Source organism: Grammomys surdaster, unplaced genomic scaffold (assembly GCF_004785775.1).
Source record: "Grammomys surdaster isolate TR1022 unplaced genomic scaffold, NIH_TR_1.0 513, whole genome shotgun sequence".
NCBI lineage: Eukaryota > Metazoa > Chordata > Mammalia > Rodentia > Muridae > Grammomys > Grammomys surdaster.
Genome location: NW_021604932.1, coordinates 1,015,742 through 1,040,308, shown reverse-complemented (window position 1 = coordinate 1,040,308; position 24,567 = coordinate 1,015,742). Strand labels below are relative to the sequence as shown.

The 24,567-nt window shown below is 37.7% G+C and overlaps 1 pseudogene; it reads right to left on the bottom strand.

Moving 5' to 3' along the window:
- Positions 1-303: 303 nt before the first annotated feature.
- Positions 304-24,567, bottom strand: part of LOC114633046 — a 60,852-nt pseudogene continuing 36,588 nt past the window's right edge.

Below are 24,567 nucleotides of genomic sequence, written 5' to 3'. Positions count from 1 at the left end.
GTGTGTGAAGCTGTAAAGGCATATGTGGAGGTCAGAGCTCAATCTTTGATTTTGTCCTTTAGGAGCTTCCAAAATGGGTTTAGAAACAGGGAACCACTGTAGAACCCTTTTATTGTAGTGTCTTTTTTTCTGGATCTTTTACATTAACTTCAGAAACTGTATAATGGAAAGCTGTTATTGTTGTGCCATTAGAGAACAGAAGATTTGAGAAGAAGGAAGTATTACAGTGGCATTTATGGGATAGTGGTGAATAAAGGCTTCTGTGGATGATTTCAGAAAACATGGCAGGAGCTTTCCTAATCTTCATTTCTGTTTCTCATCTTCATAGACAGGGATGAAGTACATCTGCAAAGTGGGAGGCACTGAAAAAACTCCAGTGCATCCTGATGTTGTATCAATATTCTCTAGGTCAACCAGAGGTTTTAGTTTGAAATTCTGTAAAATGGTGGTCAGGAATAGAAACAGCTCCATGCAGGCAAGGTTCTCCCCCACACACACTCGTTTTTCTATGGGAAATAAAGAGTGAAAGAAGGTAACTATGCCTTGTACAAAAGTGAATTCAAGAGGCACTGTGTTTGTAACTGACATAAGAGAATAAAATTGAATAAGTTATTGGATGAGTGGTTAGATATATTGGTGGTTGTACGGACAACTACTTAAGCAAATAAAAGCAAGAAATGTTTCCCTGCTAACATATGATAAGAAATATATTGTTAAAGACAGTTCATCTAGACAAAAACAAAACAGAAATGGTGAAGATATATTACATCATAAATCAAATTAACCTAACAGATATTCACAAACATTTCAACTTAACACCAAATCATAGACTTTCTTCTCAGAAGCTCATGGAACTTTCTCCAAAAACTGAACCATACTTGGAAACAAAGCTTGTCTCAACAAAGACAACAAAATTAAAGCAGCACCCTGAAAACCTTCTGTTATTCATGAATTAAAGATGGATACCATCAACAACAGAAACCACAGAAGGTTTGCAAAGTCATAGAAATTGAACAAGGTAATACTGAGAGAAAAATCATGTCAAAGAAGAAGTTTAAAAAATTGAATGATAATGAAAATTCAAACCAGTGACACATAAAAAAGTCATTCCTAAGAGGAAAGGTCATAAAGTGGTCTATCAAAACAAAGAGAGAAAGAAAGAGAGATGGAGGGGGAGAGTTGGTATGGCTCATATTAACTTAATTTCATATCTGATAGCTCTAACCAAAAAGGGAATAACATTCCAAAAATATAAATGGCGAGAAGCAAACTCAAGACTGAAATCACCAAAGTAGAAACAACTACAACAAAACAATGTAAAGAATCAATAAAAGAAAATGTTGACTCTTTTAGAAAAACAACAGGATTGATAAATCCTTGATAAAATTAACAGAAAGATATATAGAGAAAATCTAAGTTTATAAAATTAGAGTTGAAAGTGGCATTTGACAACAGACAGTGAGGAAACCCAGAGAATTGTAAAGGAATACTATAAAAATATGTACCTTTCCAAATTGGAAAAACTAAAAGAAAGTTATATTTCTTGATTTATACCACCTGCAAAAGTTAAATCAAGCTTTCAACTTATTACTCAGAGAGAAAGAGAAGCAGTAAATAAAATCTCCTAACCAAAAAAAGTCTAGCATCAGAAGGATTCAGCAAAGAATTCTACCAGGTTCAACAAAAATTAAAGCCAATAATCCCAAAATTATTCTTCAAAACATTAACAAAACGAACTGCCTAATTCATGTTATGAGGTCACAATTATCCAGATATCTAAACCACTTATGACCCCAAAGTAAAAGAGAATTACAAACTAAATTGTCTCATAATCATAGAGATAAAAATTCTCAGTAAAAATATTTGCGAACCAAATACTGGAATACTCAAAAGATTATCAAGTAGGCTTCATCCCAGAGATGAAGGGATGGCATAACACACAAAAAATCAATGTGATCCACATTGTAAACATACTAAAAGATAAGAACATCATGGTCTTCTCATTAAAAGAGGCTTTTGCCCAAACCCAGCATTGCTTCATCAGAAAAGTCCTGGAGAGATTACAGATGGACGGAACTTTCCTCAAAATAATAAAAGTTATTTTAGAGCAAACCCACAGCCCAAATCAACCTAAACAGAAAGTCATAAAACATTTTTACTAAAATAAGGAATGAGGAAATGATGTCTATTATATCCACATTTATTCAATATAGTATTTGAGTCTAAGCTAGAGTAATAAGATAATTGAAGGAGATCGAGGCAACACAAATAGGAAAGGAATATTTCAAAATATCCTTAATTGCAGATGACAAGATTGCATCTATAAAACCCTAAAATCTCTACTAGGTAACTTCAACAGCTGATATCTCTTTAAGGAAAGTATCAGAATACAAAATTAACACACAAAAATCAACAGATTTGATTGACTGTTGACTTTCTCTATACAATTGACAACTGTACTGTAAGAGAAATCAGAGCAACAATGCCTTTCATAATATTAACAACAAAAAACATATCTTAGGGAAACTCTAAGCAAGCAAGTAAAAGACTTAAAAGACAAAAAAAATGAAGATATTGATGAAATGAATTGAAGAAGAAATCAGAAGATGGAAAGATCTCAAATTCTCAATGCTCACAGATCAATGGGATTAATAGCATGAAAAATGGATATCCTACCAAAAGCAATCTACAGATTCAGCATTATCCTCATTAAAATCCCAGCACAATGAAGATATTGATATAAAAGAAACACATAAAAGCCATAGCTAAAACAACCGTGAATGATTAAAAAATAGACAGATCAGTGATCTCAAATTGTACTACAGAGCTATAGTAATAAAGTCAGGATGATATTGACACAAAAGCAAACAGGCAAGAGGAGTCATGTTATGAGTTTCTTATAAAAATCACCTGATCAATGAAGACAGGTCCATGTCAACAGCCTCAGTACACACTTTAGGTATGGAGATATGATATTCATAAAAAGCATCCTCATTGGTGGAGCAGCAGAGATGCCCATGATTCCAGCACAGTCTTTTGACATAATCACAAGATTTCTATGATCTCACGGTTAACTGAAAGTTTCTTACATGTGGACCTAGAAATTATTGTCTAACTGTGTTTCATTATCTTATTTCTATAAATAAATATGTATAGCATTTGCATGTGTGGGTGAGTGAAGGCCAAAGTTAGCTATTTATGGAGTTTAGAATACTCCTCAAGGTCTCCTGGAAGAGGAAATACACCCAAAGTAGGTATTAAGCATTCAACTTAGGCTTATGGCAAGAGCTTCATGTTCTCTTAATTGCTGAGCCATCTATTAAGCTCTTTATTACCTGTGTAAGAATGTCAAACACTAGCCAAAGTTCCAGCAATGACTGGGAATGGGCTCACAAAGCCTCATTCCTAATGAAGAGTTACTGGTTCTGCAGGCTACTAAGACAGGAAAAGCCAGTTTTATTCATCAATGTGGCCACCTGTGGGCTACTTATTCTCCAGATGTTGTCATTAATAAGCAGAGTAAACATAAACATAGTAGCAGTACATAGTGCACTCAGTAGTTTAAAAAAAGTGTATGAAGCTGGAAAAACAATTGTGCTAGTCATGTGTTATAAACATGATGGTTCTATTGAAATATAGGGGTGACTTTGATAAAAAACCTAGCATATGTATATAAAACCAAAAAATAAAAAAATGAGATCTAAAAATACTATTCTTTTTTTCTGTTGTGTATCATTTATGTTCTTTATAACAGGTAGAAATCTACTATCCAAAGAGTATACATGGATTGGTTCATGGCTCCAGGTACATACATAGCAGAGGCTTGCCTTATCTGGCAGCAGTGGTAAGGAAGGCCCTTAGTCCTGTGGTGGCTTGATGTTCCAGTGTAGGGGGATAGGAGTGATGTGGGAGTGGGTGTATGGGTGGAAGAGCACCCCCTTTGTGGCAAAGGAGAGGTGTGATGGGATGGAGGGTTTGCAGAGAGGAGACTGGGAAGGGTGACAACATTGAAATGTAAATAAATAAAATAACCAATAAAAAGAAATTTATCAATTATAATGTTTATTCACTTTTGTTGTTTAATTTGAGATATTAGAGAGCAAAAATTGTGATGAATTCTCCCCAGCAGCCCTCTTGTTGAGTGTTATGTGATTTTCTCCAACCGAAGTCCAACAGTATCTGTCTGTTTACTCATCTACATGGGCTTTATGCCTATTGGTGCTTTATGGTGTTTTATTTATTTAATTTTATTTTTTATGTTTTAATTTTTGTCTATATAGCTGAGCTCCTGGGGGAGAGTAACACAACAGAGAAATAGATTCAAATTATGGTTATATATATTTTTTTATCTTAATGGTGATTGATCAAAGGCTAAGTGACATTTATTCTCTTTTGTGTTCCTAAATTGTTCATAAAGGAAAATTACAGGTGCACAACCACTGGAATGGCTATGAATGTATGAACAAAGTGAATCCTTAATATTTGATTCTTTCAAGGAAAAAGTGTCATCATTATCAAGGACAGCACATGGACACTGGGAGGAATGCTGCTGATCATGCACAAATTGCAAGTCTACCAGCAACTGGGAAACACTTATAAGTCTCCACTGATCCTCATGTCACTGGAGCCCTGGGAGTGAGTTTCTATTACCTGCTGAGAAAGGCATGAAGTAATCACTTTTCTTAAAGTTTCCATTCCCATCTAGAAAGTGGCCAGGGTCAAACGTCTCTGGGTTGGGGAACTCCTTGCTGTCATACAGCACTGATGACAGTGATGTTAATAATGCTGTTCCCTGTAAACAACATACAGCAGAGAAAACAATGTACAAATATATCAGAGTGCTAAACACTATTCATCTTTTCCTCCATAGAGGAAGTACAAAAGCAGTAGGAACATTTCAACACACAAATCATGCAAAGTGCAGTGAGGAGTCTGATATTAGCCACAGTGCTGTGAGTAAGGTTTCTTCAGTGACACTTGAAGTTGGCATTAGGCATTTTGTGCTAATGCTGCTCACTCTTTTCACTTTTCCTGCAGGTTTGTCTCATCACCTGCAGCTCTGGTTTGTCAACTGATTTTCATAAGTCACACAGGGCATGATTTCAAATGGAGACTTGTTTCCTATGTGAAGCAAACAGGAAGTCATACATGATGGTAAACAAGCAAAGTCTAGAAATACAAATATTACTTATTTTCTAATTAATTCAGATATAGATGCAGGTCTTAGATGCCATGAATGGAAGAGCCTGCTCTCACACATAGACTATATGTATATAAACACGCATGCATATACGCAAACAGGAGGGAGACTATTTGTGAGAGGGAAGGAACTAATCACACAGGATAGGAAGCAATAGAAACCCCCTTTCCTATTTTTCTTTGTGTTTATTTTTCTCTCATACAATAAATCCTGACAGGATCCTCTCCTCCCTCTCCTCTTCCCATTCTGATCCATGACTCCCATTTTGCATTCACAAAACCAAAAACCAAAACCCCCCAAAACCCAAAATTGGCCTCCTAAGCATATGAACTGAACATGTCACAAAGGATCTAATAAGAGTAGGTACAAGCCCTCATATCAAAGTAGGATGAGGAAATGTCATAGGAGGAAAAGTGACCCAAGAACAGTGAAAAGAGAGGCACCCTCTCTTTCCAATGTTAGAGTTCCTAATAGAATGCAAAGCCAAACAACCATAATGTATTTTCAGAGCTCCTAGTGCAGACCCATGCAGGCTCTAAGATTGCACCTACTATCTCTGTGAGCAACTATGAGCCCTCCTTAATTGAGTCTGTGGATCATGTTCTCCTGGTTTCTTCATCCCTCCTTTCTCCTACAATCTTACCTCACTGGTAAGATTCTCTGGTGGTGTTTCCCAAGCTCTACTTTACTTTTGGCTCTCTTTGTTTTATTGTGGGTCTCTGCATCTGTTCCTTTCCACTGTAGAAATTCCCTCTGATGACAACTGGGCTAGGCACTAATACATGAGTACAGCAAAATACAATTAGAAATAATTTGAATTTTTTTTTTGCCAGTTGTGTCCATCTCTGCTAAGGGTCCCTGGGAAGTTCAATATTCAGTTCTTGGACATCTACATGTAGACAATGTCGGGCCTGTGATCCCTGTCCTGGTACGGGATTCAATTTATGCCAGTCAGTAGTTGGTTACTTTCACAAGTTCTGAGCTAGCATTACTCCAGAATATCTTCCAGGAAGGACAAATTGTAGTTTGAAGGTTTTATAGCTGGTTTGGTGTCCTAACCCATCTACTGGAATCCTTGTTTGGTTGAGGTCTGCAAGAGTCTGTCATATTCAGAGGCAGATGCTCACAGCTAGCCACTGAACTGATCATGGGGTTCCCATTGGAGGAGTTAGAGTGAAGACTGTTGGAGCTGAGGGGGTTTGTGGCCCCATGAGGAGAGCAGCAATACCAACCAACCAGAGCTCCCAGGGTCTAAACCACCAGCCTGGGAGCACTTAGGGGGGGATCCATGGCTTCAGCTGTATATGTAAGGGTGGAGAGCCCTGTCAGGCATAGGTGGGAGAAGAGATACTTGGTCTCACGAAGGCTGGATGCCCCAGTGGGTGGAAATTTGAAGGCGGGGAGGTGGCAGTGGGGGGTAGGTAGGGGTACATCTGCAGAGAAGCAGAAGGAGGGGTGAGGGGATAAGGGGGTTCCTGGGTGGGGGGTATGGGGTAAGGGGATAACATATGAAATGTAAATAAAACATCCAATAAAAAAAAAGAAAAAAAAAAGAAAATGGCTGGTTCAGGCTCCTTATCTCACAATACTAGGAGTTTGCTCTTGGGTCCCCTTTTTAGATTCCATAGAGTTTCTATTGCATTATATTGCCACAAAAATTCCTAAATCCTACTCAATTCCTGTTATATCTCCTCCTCCACTCTTGCTTCATCACCCTTGTTATTTAACCTGTCATAAACTTTAGATTGTAACATAATTATCTTTTACTTAACAGCTAATATCCACTTATAGGTTAGTACATACTATGATTGTATGGGTATGCATTACCTCACTCAGGATAAGTTTTTCTAGTTCCATCCATTTGTCTGAAAATTTCCTGATGTCATTTTTGTAACAGGTGATTAATACCCTACTCTTTAAATATACCACAATTTCTTTATCCATTCTTCAGTCAAGGGCATTTCAGTGGTTTCCTGTTTCTGGCTATTCTGAATAAAGCCACTTTGAATATAATTGAGCAAATATCCTTGTGCTAGGATGGATAATCTTTTAGGTATATGACTAAAAGTGGAAAGTCTGAGTCTTGAAATAGATCAATCCAATTTTTCTGATGAGCTGCTGTATTCATTTCAATTAAATTGTCTTCCTGTGTAAATTTGCACTCCCAACAGCATTACAGGAGCGTTTCCATTGGTTCATATCCTGGACAGCATGAACTGTCACTTATGCAATTGATCTTACCTATTCTGGCAGGTTTAAGATGAAATCTCAAAGTAGGTTTGATTTGCATTTTCCTGATGGATAAGAATATTTAACGTTTCTATTCTTTAAATGTTTCTCAGCCATTTAAGATTCCTCTACTGAGAATTCTTTGTTTACAGCTGTACAGTTTTTAATAATAATTTCATTACTTGCTGTTTGTTGATATCTAGTCTTTGCTTGTATAGTTTAGATATTAGTGCTCTATCAGATGTGAAGTTTGTGAAAATCTTTTCCTGTTTGGACAGCTGCCATTTTGTCCTATTGACCATGTCCTTTGCCTTAAAGAAGTTTTTTACTTTCAGAGGTCTCGTTTATTAATTGTTGGTATTAGTGCCTGCACTACCAGTGTTCTGTTTAGGAAATTGTCTCCTGTGGCAATACATTCAAGGCAATTCACTATATTTTCTTCTATCAGGTTCAGTCTCTGGTTGTATGCAAGATCTTTGGTATACTTGGATTTGCATTTTTGTAGGGTGATAAATATTGAACTATTCGCATTCTTCTATGGGATGGCACCCGATTAGATCAATACCATTTATTAAGAATTTTTCTTTTTTCCATTGCATATTTCTGACTTCTTTATCAAAAGTCAGGTAGGCTTAGGTATGTGATTTTATCTCTGAATCTTTAATTCGATTTTACTAATCATCATGCCTGTTTTATACCATTACCATATGTTTTAATTACTATAGCTCTGCAGTACAACTTGAAGTCAGGAATGGTAATACCTCCAGAAGTTTTTTTTTTTTTTGTTTTTCAGGATTGTTTTAGCTTTCTGGAACGTTTTGTTTTTCCATATGAAGTTGATAATTGTATTTATAAGGTCTGAGAAGAACTGAGTTGGAATTTTGATGGAGATTGCATTGTATTTGTAGACTGGACACTTTTACTGTTAATTCTAGCAATCTATAAGCATGGGAAGTCTTTTCATCTTTTGATTTTCTGTGTTTCTTTCTTCAAAGACTTGAAGTTTGTCATAGATTTATTTTTCATTTACTTGGTTAGGATTAGCCTAAAATTTTAATAATATTTATAGCTATTGTGATGGATAATGTTTCTCTGTTCTACTTCTCATTCCATTTTCATTTGTATGAAGGAGGGTTACTGACTTTTTTTTTTGTGCTAATCTCATATTTTCCCACTTTCCTGAGGGGTATATTAGATGTAGGAGTTTCCTTGTAGAATATTTGGTGTTGTTTATGCATGCTACCTTATTATCTCCAAATAAATATGAATTAACTTCTTTCCCTGTATATACCCACTTGATTTTCTTTGCTCATTTTATTGTTGAATCTAGATCTTGTTCCTGATTCTAGTGTTATTTCTTTGAGGTTTTTCTCCTTTTAATTTGAGGATGGCTATAGGCCTGATATGAATTGCATTTACTACGTTTAGGTATTTGTCTTTGATCTATAATCTCTCTAATATTATTATCATGAAAGTGTGTTGGATTTTGTCAAAAGCTTTTTTGGCATCTAATGAGATGACCATATGATTTTGTCTTTCTGTTTGTAGAGTGGATTATATTGTCTAATTTTTGTATGTTAGACTATGTCTACATCTCTAATATGAAGCCTACCAGATCATGGTGAATGATCTTTTTGATTTGATCTTGGATTCAGTTTGCAAATACTTTGTTGAGTATTTTTGTATCCATGTCAATAAATTGTCATATAAATATTTTTTTATTGAATCTTTGTGTGATATTGATAACAGGGTCACTGTGGCCTCATAGCATGAATCTTTTGTTTCCTTCTGTTTCTATTTTATGGAATAATTTGAGGAGTATTATCATTAATTCTTCTTTGAAAATATTGTCAAATTATGTGTTAAAACACTTTTAATGACTGCCTCTATTTTCTTATGGGTTATAGGTCTATGTACATTGTTTATCTGATCTCAATTTTATTCAATAAGTGATATCTATTGAGGAAATTATCCATTTTTTCATTTTATTTTTATTTTGTGGAGAACAGGTTTTTAAAATATGACCTGATGATTCTTTGAATTTTCTTGCTGTCTCATGTTATGTCTTTCTTCTCATTTCTGATTTTGTTAATTTAGGCATTTCCTTTCTTGCTTTTAGTTAGTTGGATCAGGGTTTTTCTGTGTTGTTGATTTTCACAAAGAACCAACTGTTTTATTGTTTCTTTGTATTGCTATCTTTGTTTTCATTTTATTAATTTCAGCCTTTAGTTTTATTATTTCATGATATCTACCACGTTTGTGTTTGCATACTTTTGTTTTTTACTTTAATACTTTTCTTTTGTTCTAGAACTTTCAAATATGCTGTTAAATTTCTAGAGGGAGAGTGCTGTTTTTTTATTTTTCTTTAGCACTTAGTGCTATAAACTTTCCTCTTAGCTTTCATTGTGTGCCTTAAGTTTGGGTACATTTTGCATTCATTTTCATTGGTACCAAGTAGTCTTTAATTTCTTTCTTTCTTTTTCTCTTTACACACTTTTCAATCAGGAGAGAGTTCTTCAGTTTTATGAGTTTGTAGGCTATTTATTGCTCTGCAATACATCTCCCTAGCTGCTCTCCCATTTAGAGTCTCCATTGAGAAGTCAGGTCTAATTTTAATAGGTCTATTTTCATGTTACTTGATATTTTCCCTCCTTGCACCTCTTAATATTATTTTTTGTTCTGTATGTTTAGCACTTCAATTGTTATGTGGTGGGAAAACTTTCATTTTTGATAAAATGCCCCTTGTTTGCTTTCTTCTTGGATACTTGTAAGCATCTCTCTTTTTAAATTTTAAATAATTTATTTATTTTTACTCAAATCGTAATTCATTCACGCAGGGGTTATAAACACAGAAAGGCAGGATGTGGGGAAGGGGATGACACTGGAGTGTGGGTGTTCAGGGGGAATACAGATATCTTTCAGAACCGGGTATTGGCTGGGTGAAGGTTCAGGGGACAGGTCACTATGGCTCTGCCTATGAATCACTTGTCCTTATCTAAGTTGGTATTGTCTGCTAAGGTTACCTATTTACAAGGTCTCTGACTACTCAGGCTTGTAAATTTCCACAAAAGCTGCCTGTTTACATTAGCTTATAGCTATCTGTTTCAATGTTTTTCCACTGAGACCCAAGACTTGGTGTTAGTATACATGTATGACAGGCCTATTGCTGATTTTAGGCCTATGGCTGATTTTAGACCTTCAGTGTGTAATCAGGGCTGCCCCTGACATCTCCTCCCTTCTCTAAGTATAGAAGGGCTGTGGCAAATCTAATCTTGTGAAGGCAGGGATAGAGGCCTGACCTCCAGTAATTGAAGGAAACCTTGTAATGTCTCCAGTCCCCCTGTCGTTGTCCAGTGAGGCATGAGGGCCATACCCATCCCAATGTCTTTTTCCTGGAGAGGGGATACTTTTGACATCAACCTCTATGCAGTCAAGCTTGTCCCTCAGGGAACCCAGATACATATTTTTATCTTTTATTTATATTCCCTTGCAGTGCTTAGCCTCGAAACCTAAGCAAGAATTGAGATCGCCAGTCAGAGGGGGTTCTGGGTGGCCCCTCTCTGCTTGGTCTAGGGGCAGAAGTCCCCTCTTTTAGGGTGGGTGGAGATGGGTTTTGGGAACACCCTGTATAAAGTAACAACCTCATCTTGAGTCTCGTGGTCCTCCATAGCTAACTTATGACAATGTATCTGAATAGGTTTTACTACCAAATTATTTATCTGTTGTTTCACAGAGTTAGTCAGCCTACTTGAGGCCCAGGGACCAGCAGAAATAAGCAAAAAGAACCCAAATAATGGTCCCAAGATGGGAGGAAGTAGGGCTGACAACCTTGGAGAAGCTGAAAACCAATTCTTGTACCAGCATTCCTCTCTCTCTCTCTCTCTCTCTCTCTCTCTCTCTCTCTCTCTCTCTCTGATTTTTCTCAGGGCCTTCACTGACCTATTTCATGCTCTCTTTAACCATCCCTGTCTTGCCTATGTAAAGGCAACATTCTTCTTTAAGGGCTGTACACAGTCAAGAGCTGTACACAGCCGTGTCTATTGTAATAGAGTAAATCAAGTCCAGTAAGGATCTTTGCGATTTTTGGAGGTCTCTTCAGGCAGAGAAACGAGAGATTTCTTCAGATAAGTGATGTCAGTCTCTAGCTGTTTGATGTTCTTGTCAGTGGCCCTTCAAAGGTCTGAGTAGTATAAGTTTGGAGGCCAGTGTCTGGATTAGAATTTCTAACAGCAGACATCACAGGTGATTCATTTTTACCTGGAAAGGAAAAAGAAGGGAATTCTCAGGGAGATTTCTCTTCCCTGGATGTAATTGTTAGTCATCTTACTGATGGCTGGGCCTGGCTTTGTGGTGGTTATCTATTTATTTCATTAATCTTTTTGGTAGCCAGTTAGCTGTCTCTTCTGTGGTATCAGACAGGCATATCAATCCTTGGCCCCATAAGGGAACTGAGTCTGGGCCATTCCCTTTAAGGGTAAGAGGGTCCTTCCCCATATCTGTGGCATTGTTTTTGTTGGTCTCGGTGGTGTCACAGGCAGTCAGCAGCAGATTTGCCATGATCTTTCAGTTTTAGAGAGTTAAAAGTGAACAAGGCACGATGGAGAATATTTCAGGGGGACTCCTTCTGGGAGGGGTACTGTTCCCCCTCTTTTGTTTTTAAAGCCAATTTTTCAGAGTTCTTGTAAAATCAGGGCAGAAGTGCCAACAGTTGCTCCCTCTACACTCAGAGAGTTATGAAGACCCTATTTAAAGAAATATAAATCTATATTAATAATCTTTTATCAAAGGACTGTTATAGCACCACCGACAACTAATCAGACTATATAATATATTGATTAGTAATAGCTTCTTCTACTTTTTGTGAGAGTACTTCTCTTTTGTCAATTAATAGTTGAGGAAAATTAGGATTTACATCTCTCTTGAGAATATTAAACAGAGACTTAAATTCTTTTGTGGAGAGCTTAAAATAAGATCTTAGCCAATTAGCATCTCCAAGAAACTTTTGAAAATAATTTGACATAAGTAAACTCTCTCTCTCTTTTGCAGACCCTTTATCTGTTTTCTTATTGGATATTTTATGTATTTACCTTTCAATGTTTTCTCTTCTCCCATTCTCCCCCCAAACCCCTTATCCCATACCCCCTCCTCCTATTTTTATGAGGGTGTGCTCCAAATATCCTTCCAGTCCCATCTCCCTGACCTCGAATTTTCCAACACTAGGGGATCCAAATTTTCAGGGACCATGTCCCTCCACTTCCACTGATGTCTGACAAGGTCACCCTCAATTACCTATACAGGTAGAGACATGGGTCCCTCCCTTTGTGCTCTCTGGCTGGTGGTTTAGACTTTGGGAGCTCTGGTTGAAATTTTTGATACTCCTTCTAGAAAGGACCAAAGCACCTACACTTTGATCTTCCTTCTTCTTCTTGAGTTTCATGTGGTCTATATGTTGTGTCTTAGGTATTGTGAGCTTTTGGGCTAATATCCACTTATCAGTGAGTGCATACCATGTATGTTCTTTTGAGATTGGGTCACCTCACTCAAGATGATATTTTCCAGCTCCATCCATTTGCCTAAGAATTTCATGAACTCATTGGTTTTAATAGATGAGTAGTACTCCATTGTATAAATGTACCACATTTTCTGCATCCATTCTTCTGTTGAAGGCCATCTGGATCTTTCCAACTTCTGGCTATTATAAATAAGGCTGCTATGAACATATTGGAACATGTGTCCCTGTTGTATGTTGAAACATCTTTTGACTATATGCCCAGGAGTGGTATAGCTGGGTCCCCAGGTAACACTATGTTCAATTTTCTGAGATACCACCAGACTGCATTCCATAGTGGTTGTACCAGTTTACAATCCCACCAACAGTGGAGGAGTGTTCCTCTTTCTCCACATCCTATCCAACATCTGCTGTCACCAGTGTTTTTGATCTTAGCCATTCTGACTGGTATGAGGTGGAATCTCAGTGTTGCTTTCATTTGCATTTCCCTGATGACTAGGGATGTTGAACACTTCTTTAGGTGCTTCTCAACCCTTCGAGCTTCTTCAATTGAGAATTTTTTGTTCAGTTCGGTGCTCCATTTTTTAATAGGTTTCTTCAATTGTCTAGAGTCTAATTTCTTCAGTTCTTTGTATACCTTGGATATTAATCCTTTATCAGATGTAGGGTTGGTGAAGATCTTTTCCCAATCTGTTGGTTGCTGCTTTGTCCTATTGACTGTGTCCTTTGCTTTACAGAAGCTTTGCAGCTTTATGAGGTCCCATTTGTCAATTCTTGGTCTTAGAATGGAAGCCATTGGTATTCTGTTCAGGAACTTTTCTCCTGTGCCTATGTGTTCCAGGATTTTCCCCAATTTCTCTTCTATTAGTTTCAGTGTAGCTGGTTTTAGTTGGAGGTCCTTGATCCCCTTGGAATTGACCTTTGTACAAGGAGATAAGTATGGATCAATTTGCATTTTTCTACATGCTGACCTCCAGTTGGACCAGCACCATTTGTTGAAAATGTTGTCTTTTTTCCACTGTATGGTTTTAGCTCCTTTGTCAAAGATCAAGTGACTGTAGGTATTGGGGTTCATTTCTGGGTCTTCTATTCTATTCCATTGATCCTCCTGCCTGTCTCTGTTCCAATACCACACAGTTTTTTTTTTTTTTTATCACTATTGCTTTGTAGCACAGCTTGAAGTTAGCGATGGTGATTCCCCAAGAAGTTCTTTTTTTTCTGAGAGTAGTTTTTGCTATCCTGGGTTTTTTGTTATTTCAAATGAATTTTAAGATTGTTATTTCTATCTCTTGAAGAATTGAGTGGGAATTTTGATGGGGATTGCATTAAATCTGTAGACGACTTTTGGCAAAATAGATATTTTTACTATATTAATCCTTCTAATCCATGAACATGGGAGATCTTTCCATCTCTTCTGAGATCTGCTTCAATTTGTTTCTTCAGGGGCTTGAACTTCTTGTCATTCAGGTCTTTTACTTGCTTGATTAGGTTCACACCAAGGTATTTTATATTATCTGTGACTATTGTGAAGGGAGTCATTTCCCTAATTTCTTTCTCAGCCAGTCTATCTTTTGAGTAGAGGAAGGGTACTGATTTGCTTGAGTTAATTTTATATCCAGCCATTTTGCTAAAGTTGTTTATCATGTTTAGGAGTTCTCTGGTGGAAGTTTTGGGGTCACTTAAGTATACTATCATATCATCTGCAAATAGTGAGATTTTGACTTCTTCCTTTCCAATTTGTATCCCTTTGACCTCCTTGTGTTGCCTAATTGCTCTGGCTAGGACTTCCAGTATCATATTGAATAAGTAGGGGGAGAGTGGGCAGCCTTGCTTAGTCCCTTATTTTAGTGGGATTGCTTTTAGTTTGATGATGGCTACAGGCTTTGCTGTATGTTGCTTTTACTATGTTTAGGTATGGACCTTGAATTCCTGATCTATCCAAGACTTTTATCATGAAGGGGTGTTGAATTTTGTCAAATGCTTCCTCAGCATCTAGTGATATGATCATGTAGTTTTTTTCTTTTAGTTTGTTTATATAGTGGATTACATTGATGGATTTCCGTATATTGAACCAACCCTGCATTCCTGGGATAAAGCCTACTTGATCGTGATGGATAATTGTTTTGATGTGTTTTTGGATTCGGTTCGCTAGAATTTTATTGAGTAATTTTGCATCAATGTTCATATGGGATATTGGTCTGAAGTTCTCTTTCTTTGTTGGGTCTTTGTGTGGTTTAGGTATGAGCCTAATTGTGGCTTCATAGAACGAATGTGGGGCTTGCAGGTGAGCCAGCCTCAGTATGAGCATGGGAGAGCTGGGCATGTCTTTTGTCTCCTATTCAGGGGCATGAGTAAGGAAGAGATCCCTTTCAGTCTCTTTTTTTTTCTTGGCTCCAGCAGTTGATAGGAGAGTTGGCCTTGATGGAGTCATGAGAGTAGAAGAGCTGTTCCTGCTCTTCACCTGCTGCAGCACTCTGGAGCATGGGCCCTGTAACTTAACTTGGCAGCATAGTAAAGTTGATGCTGATGGCAGAGGCATAAGTGAGCTGGCCTCAAGTATGTGAGTGTGAGAGAGCTAGCCTTGCTACTTATCTGACATGTGGTAATATGGACAAGGGAAAGACGTTCTTCAGTCTTTTTCTCCTTACCACAAATGCCATGCATGAAAGCTGCCTCCAAATACACCAGGATCATTAGAGCTGGAGAGCTGTCTAGGCTCCTCTCCTGCTGCAAAACTTAGTAAACTGGTCCCTGCACCTCACCTGGGCAGTAGGGTAAAGTTGGCCTTGGTAGAGGGGATTGTTGGAAAGTCAGCCCCTAGAATGTGAAACAGCCGTGGGCTGATCTGCTTGGATACTTCTCAGGTCCAGATCCAGGGCTTTTAATTGGCCCAGAACAACATCTACTTCATTCATAAACTGCTGGAATGTGTGAATGGCCTCCCATTGTTGGATTGAAATGCATGATGTAAAATTCCCAAAGAACCAGTAAAAAGCTTTAAAAAAGATATTCTTTAGATTATTTGGTTAAAAACAAAGAATAAAAGAGGTAAAGGACCAGCTTCCTACCTACCTCATCCACTCCCAGAGACAATTTGTCATCCAGATGTTCTGACACACACAGGATCACAGGGGGTGCAGAAACTTTCTCCAGGGAGACACATATTTCTCCCAGTTTGCACCTGGATCCATCAAGCACATTTCCCATCCATTCTACCCACATCCAGAGACAACTTGACTTCCAGAAGTACTGACACACCCAGGATAACAGGTGAGGCCCTAACCCCTGCAACAATACCTAGCCTAGGGTCCCAGGTAATCCTGCCCAGCCAGAGACACAAGTTCCTCCTGGGTGGCACCTGTGCCTGGGAGCAGCTATTTTGCTCTGGCTCCCCATCCACCCTTCCCACACCCAGAGACAGTTTGACTTCAAGGAATTCTGACACAGCCAGGCTTACAGAACAGGTTCTCCAGGCACCCTCACATACCCACAGCGGTACAACATAACCAGGCTCATAGGAAGGACAGGCTCCAGTCAAAGACAGCAAGGCCAATTATATTCTATATCTCACCAGAGATAACCAGATATTGAGAGACAGGCACAAGAACAGAAGCAGCAAAAACCAATGCTACTTGGTATCATCAGAATCCAGTTCTTCTACCACAGCTAGGCCTGGATACTTCAACACATATGAAAAGCATGATTCAGATCTAAAATCCCATCTCATAAAGACGATAGAGGATGTTAAGAAGAACATAAATAGCTCCCTTAAAGAAATGCAGAACACATGTAAAGAAGTAGAAGTCCTTTAAAAGGAAATAAATTCCTTAAAGAAAAACAGGAGAATACAATCAAATGGGAGAAGGAATTGAAGAAAACCTTCCAGGATGAAAAAATGAAAATAGAAACATTAAAGAAATCACAAAGAGAGACAACACATGAGATGGAAAACCTAGGAAAGAGAACAGGAGTCACAGATGCAAGCATCACCAACAGAATAGAAGAGATAAAAGAGGGAATCTTAGGGGTAGAAGATACCACAGAAGACATTTAACAGCAGTTGAATAAAATAAAAAGGTAAAAAGCTCCTTTCTCAAAACATTCAAGAAATCCAGGACACAATGAAAAAAAGACCAAACCTAAGAATAATAAGTATAGAAGAAAGCAATGATTCCCAAGCCAAAGTCCCAATAAACATTTTGAACAAAATTATAGAAGAAAACTTCCCAAACAAAGGACATTGATACCCATAAATTTAGAAGCCTATAGAACACCAAAGAGATTGGACCAGAAATATTCCTTCCATCACATAATAATCAAAACACCAAATGCACAGAACAAAGAAAGAATATTAAAAGTGGTTATGGAAAAAGATCAAGTAAAATATAAAGGCAAACCTATCAGAATTAAACCAGTCTTCTCAACAGAGACTCTAAAAGTCAGAAGAGCTTGGGTAGGCATCATAAAGACCCTAAGAGAACAAAAATACCAGCCTAGGCTATAATAACCAACAAAACTCTCAATTAACATAGATGGAGAAACCAAAATATTCCATGACAAAACCAAATTTAAACAATATCTTTGGACAAATCCAGCACTACAGAGGAGAGTAGAAGGAAAACTCCAATTCAAGGAAGGAAACTACACCCAAGAACAAACAAGAAATTAATTTTCTACAACAAACCCAAAAGAAGAGAACCATACAAGCATAATTCCACCTCTAGCAACAAAAAAAGAAAGCAGCAACCATTGATCTTTAATATCTCTCAACATCAATGGAATTAGTTTTCCAATAAAAAGATAGAGACTAACAGACTGGATATATAAACAGGACCCAGGATTTTGCTGCAAACAGGAAACATACCTCAGTGAGAAAGATAGATACTACCTCAGAATAAAAGGCTGGAAAAAATTTTCCAAGCAAATGGTCCCAAGGAAAAAGATGGAGTTGCCATTCTAATTTCCAATAAAATAGACTTTCAACCAAAATTTATCAGAAAAGAAGGAAAAGGACACTACTTACTCATCAAAGGAAAAATCCACCAAGATGAATTCTCAATTCTGAACATCTATGCCCCAAATACAAGAGCACCCGCATTTGTAAAAGAAACATCACTGAAGCTCAAAACACCCATGGAAAGTCACACCAAAGCCACTATTACCATTGGACAGATCATGGAAACAGAAACTAAATAGAGACATAGTGAAACTAAGAGAAGATATGAACCAAATAGATTTAACAAATATCAACAAAACATTTTACCCTAAAACAATAGAATATACGTTCTTCTCAGCACCTCATGGTACCGTCTTCAAAACTGTCCATATAATCAGACACAAAAAATTCCTCCACAGATACAAGAACATTGAATTAATCCCATGTATTCTATTGGACTACTACGACTAAGGTTATTCTTCAACAATAATAAAAACAACAGAAAGCTCATATACCCAAGGAAGTTGAACAACTATCTACTCAATGATATCTTGGTCAAGGAGGAAACAAAGAAAAGAATTAAAGACATTTTAGAAATTAACAAAAATTAAGACATAACATACCCAAACCTATGAAAGCAGTATTAAGAAGAAAATTCATAGCTCTGAGTGCCTCCATAAAGAAATTGGAGAGAGCATACACTAGCAGTTTAACAGTGCCTCTGAAAGCTGTAGAACAAAAAAAAAGTGAATGCATCCAAGAGGGGTAGGTGGCAGGAAACAACCAAACTCAGGGGTGAAATCAACCAAGTAGAAACAAAAAGAACCATACAAAGTATCAACAAAACCAAGAACTGATTCTTTGAGAAAATCAGCAAGATAGATAAACCCTTAGCCACACTAGTTAGAGGGCACAGAGACAGTATCCAAACTAATAAAATCAGAAATGAAAAGGGAGACATAACAGCAGAAACTGAGAATATTAAAAAACAATACAAAACATCACATCCTACTACAAAAGACTATACTCAAGAAAAACTGAAAAATCTGTATGAAATGGATGATTTTGTAGACAGATACCAGGCAACAAAGTTAAATCAGGCTCAAATAAACCATCTGATAAGACTCAAAAAAGAAATAGAACTTCAGACCAAATTTCCTTATGAATATCAACGCAAAAATACTCAGTTAAATGCTGACAAACAGAATCAAAATGGTCATTCAGCAAATAAAGTATGCTTCACCCAGTGATAAAGGTTCAATATATAGAAATTCTTCAACATAATCCACCATTTAAACAAACTCAAAGAAAAAAAACCACACTATCATCTCATTAGATGCTGAAAAAGCCTTTTGAAAAAAATACAACATCACTTTATGTTAAAAGTCTTATGATTATGAAAGATTATGATTTCAAGGGACATACACAAACATAATAAAAGAAATATACAGCAAACCAATAGCCAACATCAAACTAAATGGAGAGAAACTTGAAGCAATCTCACTAAAATTTGGTTCAAGACAAAGCTGCCCATTCTCTTCCTATCTATTCAATATCGGACTCAAAGTCCTATCTAGAGCAATTAAACAACAAAAGGAGTTCAAAGAGATACAAATTAGAACAGAAGAACTCAGGATAATTAAAAGACCCTAAAAATTCTACCAGAGAACTCCTACAGCTGATAAACAATGTCAGTGACTGGATATAAAATTAACTCAAAAAATCAGTAGTCTTCTCTTCTCAAAGAATAAACAGGCTGAAAGAGAAGTTAGGGAATTGATACCCTTCATAACAGTCACAAATAATATAAAATAACTCGGTGTGACTATAACCAAACAAGTGAAAGGTTTATATGACAAAAACTTCAAATCTCTGAAGAAAGAAATCAAAGAAGACCTCAGAAGATGAAAGGATCTCCCATGTTCATGGATTGGCAGAATGAACAATGCCAATATGGCCATCTTACCAAAAGCAATTTACAAATTCAATGCAATCCCCCTCAACATCCCAACTGAGATCTTCACAAAGATAAAAAAGAGCAATTCTCAAGTTTATCTGGATTAACACAAAACCCAGGATAGGGAAAACTGTTCTCAACAATAAAAGAACTTGTGGGGGAATCACCATCTCTGATCACAATGTGTTCTTTAGAGCAATAGTGATAAAAAACTGCATGGCATTGGTACACAGACAGACAGGTAGAATAATGCAATAAAATTGAAGACCCCAAAATGAACCCACACACCTATGGTCACTTGATCTTTGACAAAGAAGCCAAAATCAGCTGATGGAAAATGACAATTTCCAAAAAATGGCGTTGGCTCAAGTGGTAGTTGGCATGTAGAAGGATGTAATATAATCAATTCTTATCTCCTTACAGAAAGCTCATGTCTAAGTAGATCAAGGACTTCCACATAAGATCAGATAAGGTGAAGATAATAGAAAACTGAATGAGAAAGAGCCTCAAACATATCAGCACAAGGGAAAACTTCCAGAACAGAACACTAACAGCTAAGGCTCTATGATGAACAATTGACAAATGGGAACTCATACAATTGAAAAGCTTCTGTGAGGCAAAGGACACTGTCAATTGGACGAATGACAATCTACAGATTGGGAAAAGACCTTCACGAATCCCATATCTCATATCAAAAATATGTAAAGAACTCAAAAAGCTAACCACCAAATAAAACCCAAACAACTCAGTCAGAAAATGGGGTATAGAACTTCATATAGAATTCACAACAGAGGACTCTTGAATGGCTGAGAAGCACTTAAAGAAATGTTCAAAGTTGTTAGTGATCAGGGAAATTCAAATCAAAATGATCCTGATATTCTACCTTACACCAATTATAATGGCTATGATCAAAACCTCAGGTGACTGCGTATGTTGAACAGGATGTGTAGAAAGAGCAATCCTCCATTGCTGGTAGGAGTTCACACTGGTACAACCACTCTGGAAATCAATGTGGAGGTTTCTCAGAAAATTAGTTGTAGATCTACGTGAAGTCCCAGCTATACCACTCTTGGGCATATACCGAAAAGATGCCCCACCATTTGTCAGGGGCATGTGTTCCATTACATTCATAACAGCCTTATTTGTAATAGCCAGAAGCTGGAAGCAAACCAAATGTCCCACAATGGAAGAATGGAAAAAGTGAATGTGGTTCTTTTACATAGTGGAATACTATTCATCTATTAAGAATGAGGACATCCTGAGTTTTGCCAGCAAATGGATGGAACTAGAAGCTATCATCCTGAGTGGAGTAACTCAGACCCAAAAGGACATGCATAGCATGTACTCACTAATAAGTGGATATTAGTCAAAAAAGTACAGAATCATTAAGATACAATTCACAAAACTCAATAAGGTTAACAAACAGAAGGGCACAAGTGAGGATGCCTCAGTCCCATTTGGCAAATAGAGGAAAGCAGTAATGGGAGACAGAGGGAGGGAGGGGCTGGAGTGGAAGATAGGACAGGAAGTCAAAAAGGGAAACATGATCAGATATTGGATAGAGGAGGAAACAGGACTGAAGCCCTGAGGGCCAGCAAAATGAATGGAACCTGGAAACCTTGGAAGGTAAGAAGTAGGGGAACCTTGTAAAATTTACCAGAGTCCTTGGAGGTAAAAGACACTTAGGACTCAAAGGGAGGGACCCTAGATGAAATGCCCTACAGTGGTGAGAATGAACTACTAGAGTTCATATACAGTAGAAAGACAGGGCATCAAGTGGTTGGATGGAGTTGTCCTCTCACATTCAAAAACCCTGAACCAGAATTGTTCCTGTCTAAAAAACTGTTATATGTTGGACCATCTTTTGGGTATGTGCCCAGGAGTGATATTACTGGATCTTCAGGTAATACTATGTCCAATATTCTGAGAAACCACCAGACTGCTTCCCAGAGTGATTGTTCCAGCTTACAATCCCACCAACAATGGAGGAATGTTCCTCTTTCTCCACATTCTCACCAGCATCAGTTCTCCCCTGAGTTTTAATCTTAGCTATTCTGACTGGTGTGAGGTGGGATCTTAGGGTTGTTTTGATTTGCATTTCCCTGATGTTTAATATTTATTTAGGTACTTCTCAGTCATTTGATATTCTTCAGTTGAAAATTCTTTGTGGAGCTTTTGATAATGCATATTCCACGATAGGTAAGGTAGGCATTCTTGGAAGAACAACCTAAGACAGGCTTAGTCTTGTTTATAAAATAAAAAAGGGGGAGAGGCTGAGAGCTTTTGGGGCTGCTTGGCATGAATATGACACGGGCCAAGGCAAGGAAATGGGCTGCTTGGCAGGAATATGACATTGTCCAACGACAAGGAAGTGGGCTTCAGGCAGCAATCTGACATTAGGCTAGAACGAAGAAGTAATTTCAGGCAGGAATTTAAATCTTAAGCTAGAACAAGGAAGTAGGATTCAGACATGAAAATGACATTGGGCTAGGACAGGTAAGTTGGCGCAGATATTTTGGTCATCCTAATACGCCCTTAGAAACAGTTATCATTGGAATGTTTACAGAATGTTGATTATTGTCTTGCTTGTTCTTTGACTATTTGTGTTTATTTTCTTGCTTGTTCCTTGACTACTTGCATTTATTATATTGCTAGTTCTTCAACCTAGAACTGACTTTAATATTTAATGTAATTAAAATGGTATAAAAGCAAAAAGGAGGAGAAATGATGGGATAGGGGGTTTCTAGGGCAGGGAAATGGGGAAAGGAATGGCATCTGAAATGTAAATAAAATATCCAATAAAAAATTAATTGACAAAAATCATAAATAAAAAACAAAACTGGAGGGACAAAAGTGGAGAAGATCCCGAGGGAAAGGAGGTTCAGTGACAGGCCCAAGTTGGGATCCATCTCAAGGGGAGGTTCCAAGGACTGACACTATTGCTAATGTTATTGTGTGCTTACAGACCGGAGTCTAGCATCACCACTCTACGAGTGGCCCAACAAGCAGCTGAAAGAGTCAGATGCAGAACCTTACATTCAACCAATTAACAGAAGGTGAAGAACCCTGGGGTTGAGTTAGGGAAAACCTGGAAGAAGCTGAGGAAGAGGGAGATCTCAATTATCCCCCTAAGATCTCTCAGACACTAAGCTACCAACCAGCCAGCATATACTAGCTGTTATGAAGCCCCTGACACATATACAGCAGAGGAATGCCTGGTCTGTCCCCAGTGGGAGAAGATGGACCTCATCCTTGGGAGGCTTGAGGACCCAGGGAGTGGCAAGGTCTGGTGGAGTTGGGGTGGTGGTTAGGTACATCCTCTTGGAGACAGGGGTGGGGGAGTAAGAAATGGTGGTGTGGAGGAGGAATGGGATGAGGAGCATTCAGGAGCAGACTAGGAGGGGGAGGAATACTGGAGTGTAAAACAGGATTAAAGAAAAAATATAAGAAATTAAGTGACTGAAAAACACACAAATGTTCAACATGCTTATCCATTAGTGAAATCCTAATGTAAATCAGGTTCAGACATTATCTTATATCAGTCAGAATGGCTTAGACTAATGACACAAGTGGCAATTCATGCTTGCAGAGATATGGAGCAAGGGGATCACTAATCCTTATCTGATGGAAATGTAAACTGTACAGCCACTATGGAAATCAATATGGTGGTTCTTCAGAAATTTGGAGGTTGATCTACCTCAAGTCAAAGTTATATTACTCATGCTTATATAAAGGACTCTTGATCCTACCATAAAAATATGTTCTCAACTGAGTGAATTTCTCTTTTATTTTAAGATCCAGAAATTGAAGTGACCTATATGTCCTTCAACAGAAGAACTGATAAAGATAATTTAGCACATTTACAAATACAGTGTTACTTAGTTGTTTAAAAATGATTACTAGTTTAAAAAAATCCTGTGTAGGATGCTTGTGGTATTTAAGACAATTTCAACATGATCATCCACAGTGATCAAGACAGTTTTATCACAGAGATATAACAGTTGTAAAACATATGTAAATCAGTGTTACACATCATATAAAGAGAGAATCACAGACAATATTAGCATGAATTCATTAGATGCACTGTATTTCGTAGTATTTTATCTTCTGGGGATGAAAGAAAATCTGTACTGACAAATTCACATTCTTGGTTCATCTCCACAAGACCTGCACAAGAGCAAACTTAGTCAGCCTTCCTGTCTGGATGGGAAAGGAAAAGGGTTCACAAACTCTAGACTTGAAGTGAGGAACAAGTGTAGGGTTTTAAAGGGAGAATTAGAGAGATGACTCAGTGGTTAAGAGCACTGGCTGCTTGGGTCCTGAGTTCAATTCCCAACAACCACATGGTGGCTCACAACCATCTGTAATGGGATCTGATGCCCTCTTCTGATGTGTTTGAAGCTACAATGCACTCATATACATAAAATAAATAAGTATATATTTTTTATTCGATATTTTCTTTATTTATGTTTCAAATGTTATTTCCCTTTCTCAGTTTCCTCTCTGGAAACCTCCTACCCCATCCCTCTCCCCCTGCTTCTGTGACTGTGTTTCCTTGCCCAACTACTCACTCCTGCTTCCCTGCCTTCACATTCCCCTACACTAGGGCATCTTGCCTTCACAGGACCAAAAGGCCTCTCCTCTCAATGACACCCAGCAAGGCATCCTTTACTATATATGCTGCCAGAGCCATGGGTCTCTCCATGTGTACTCTGGTTGGGGGTTTAGTCCCTGGG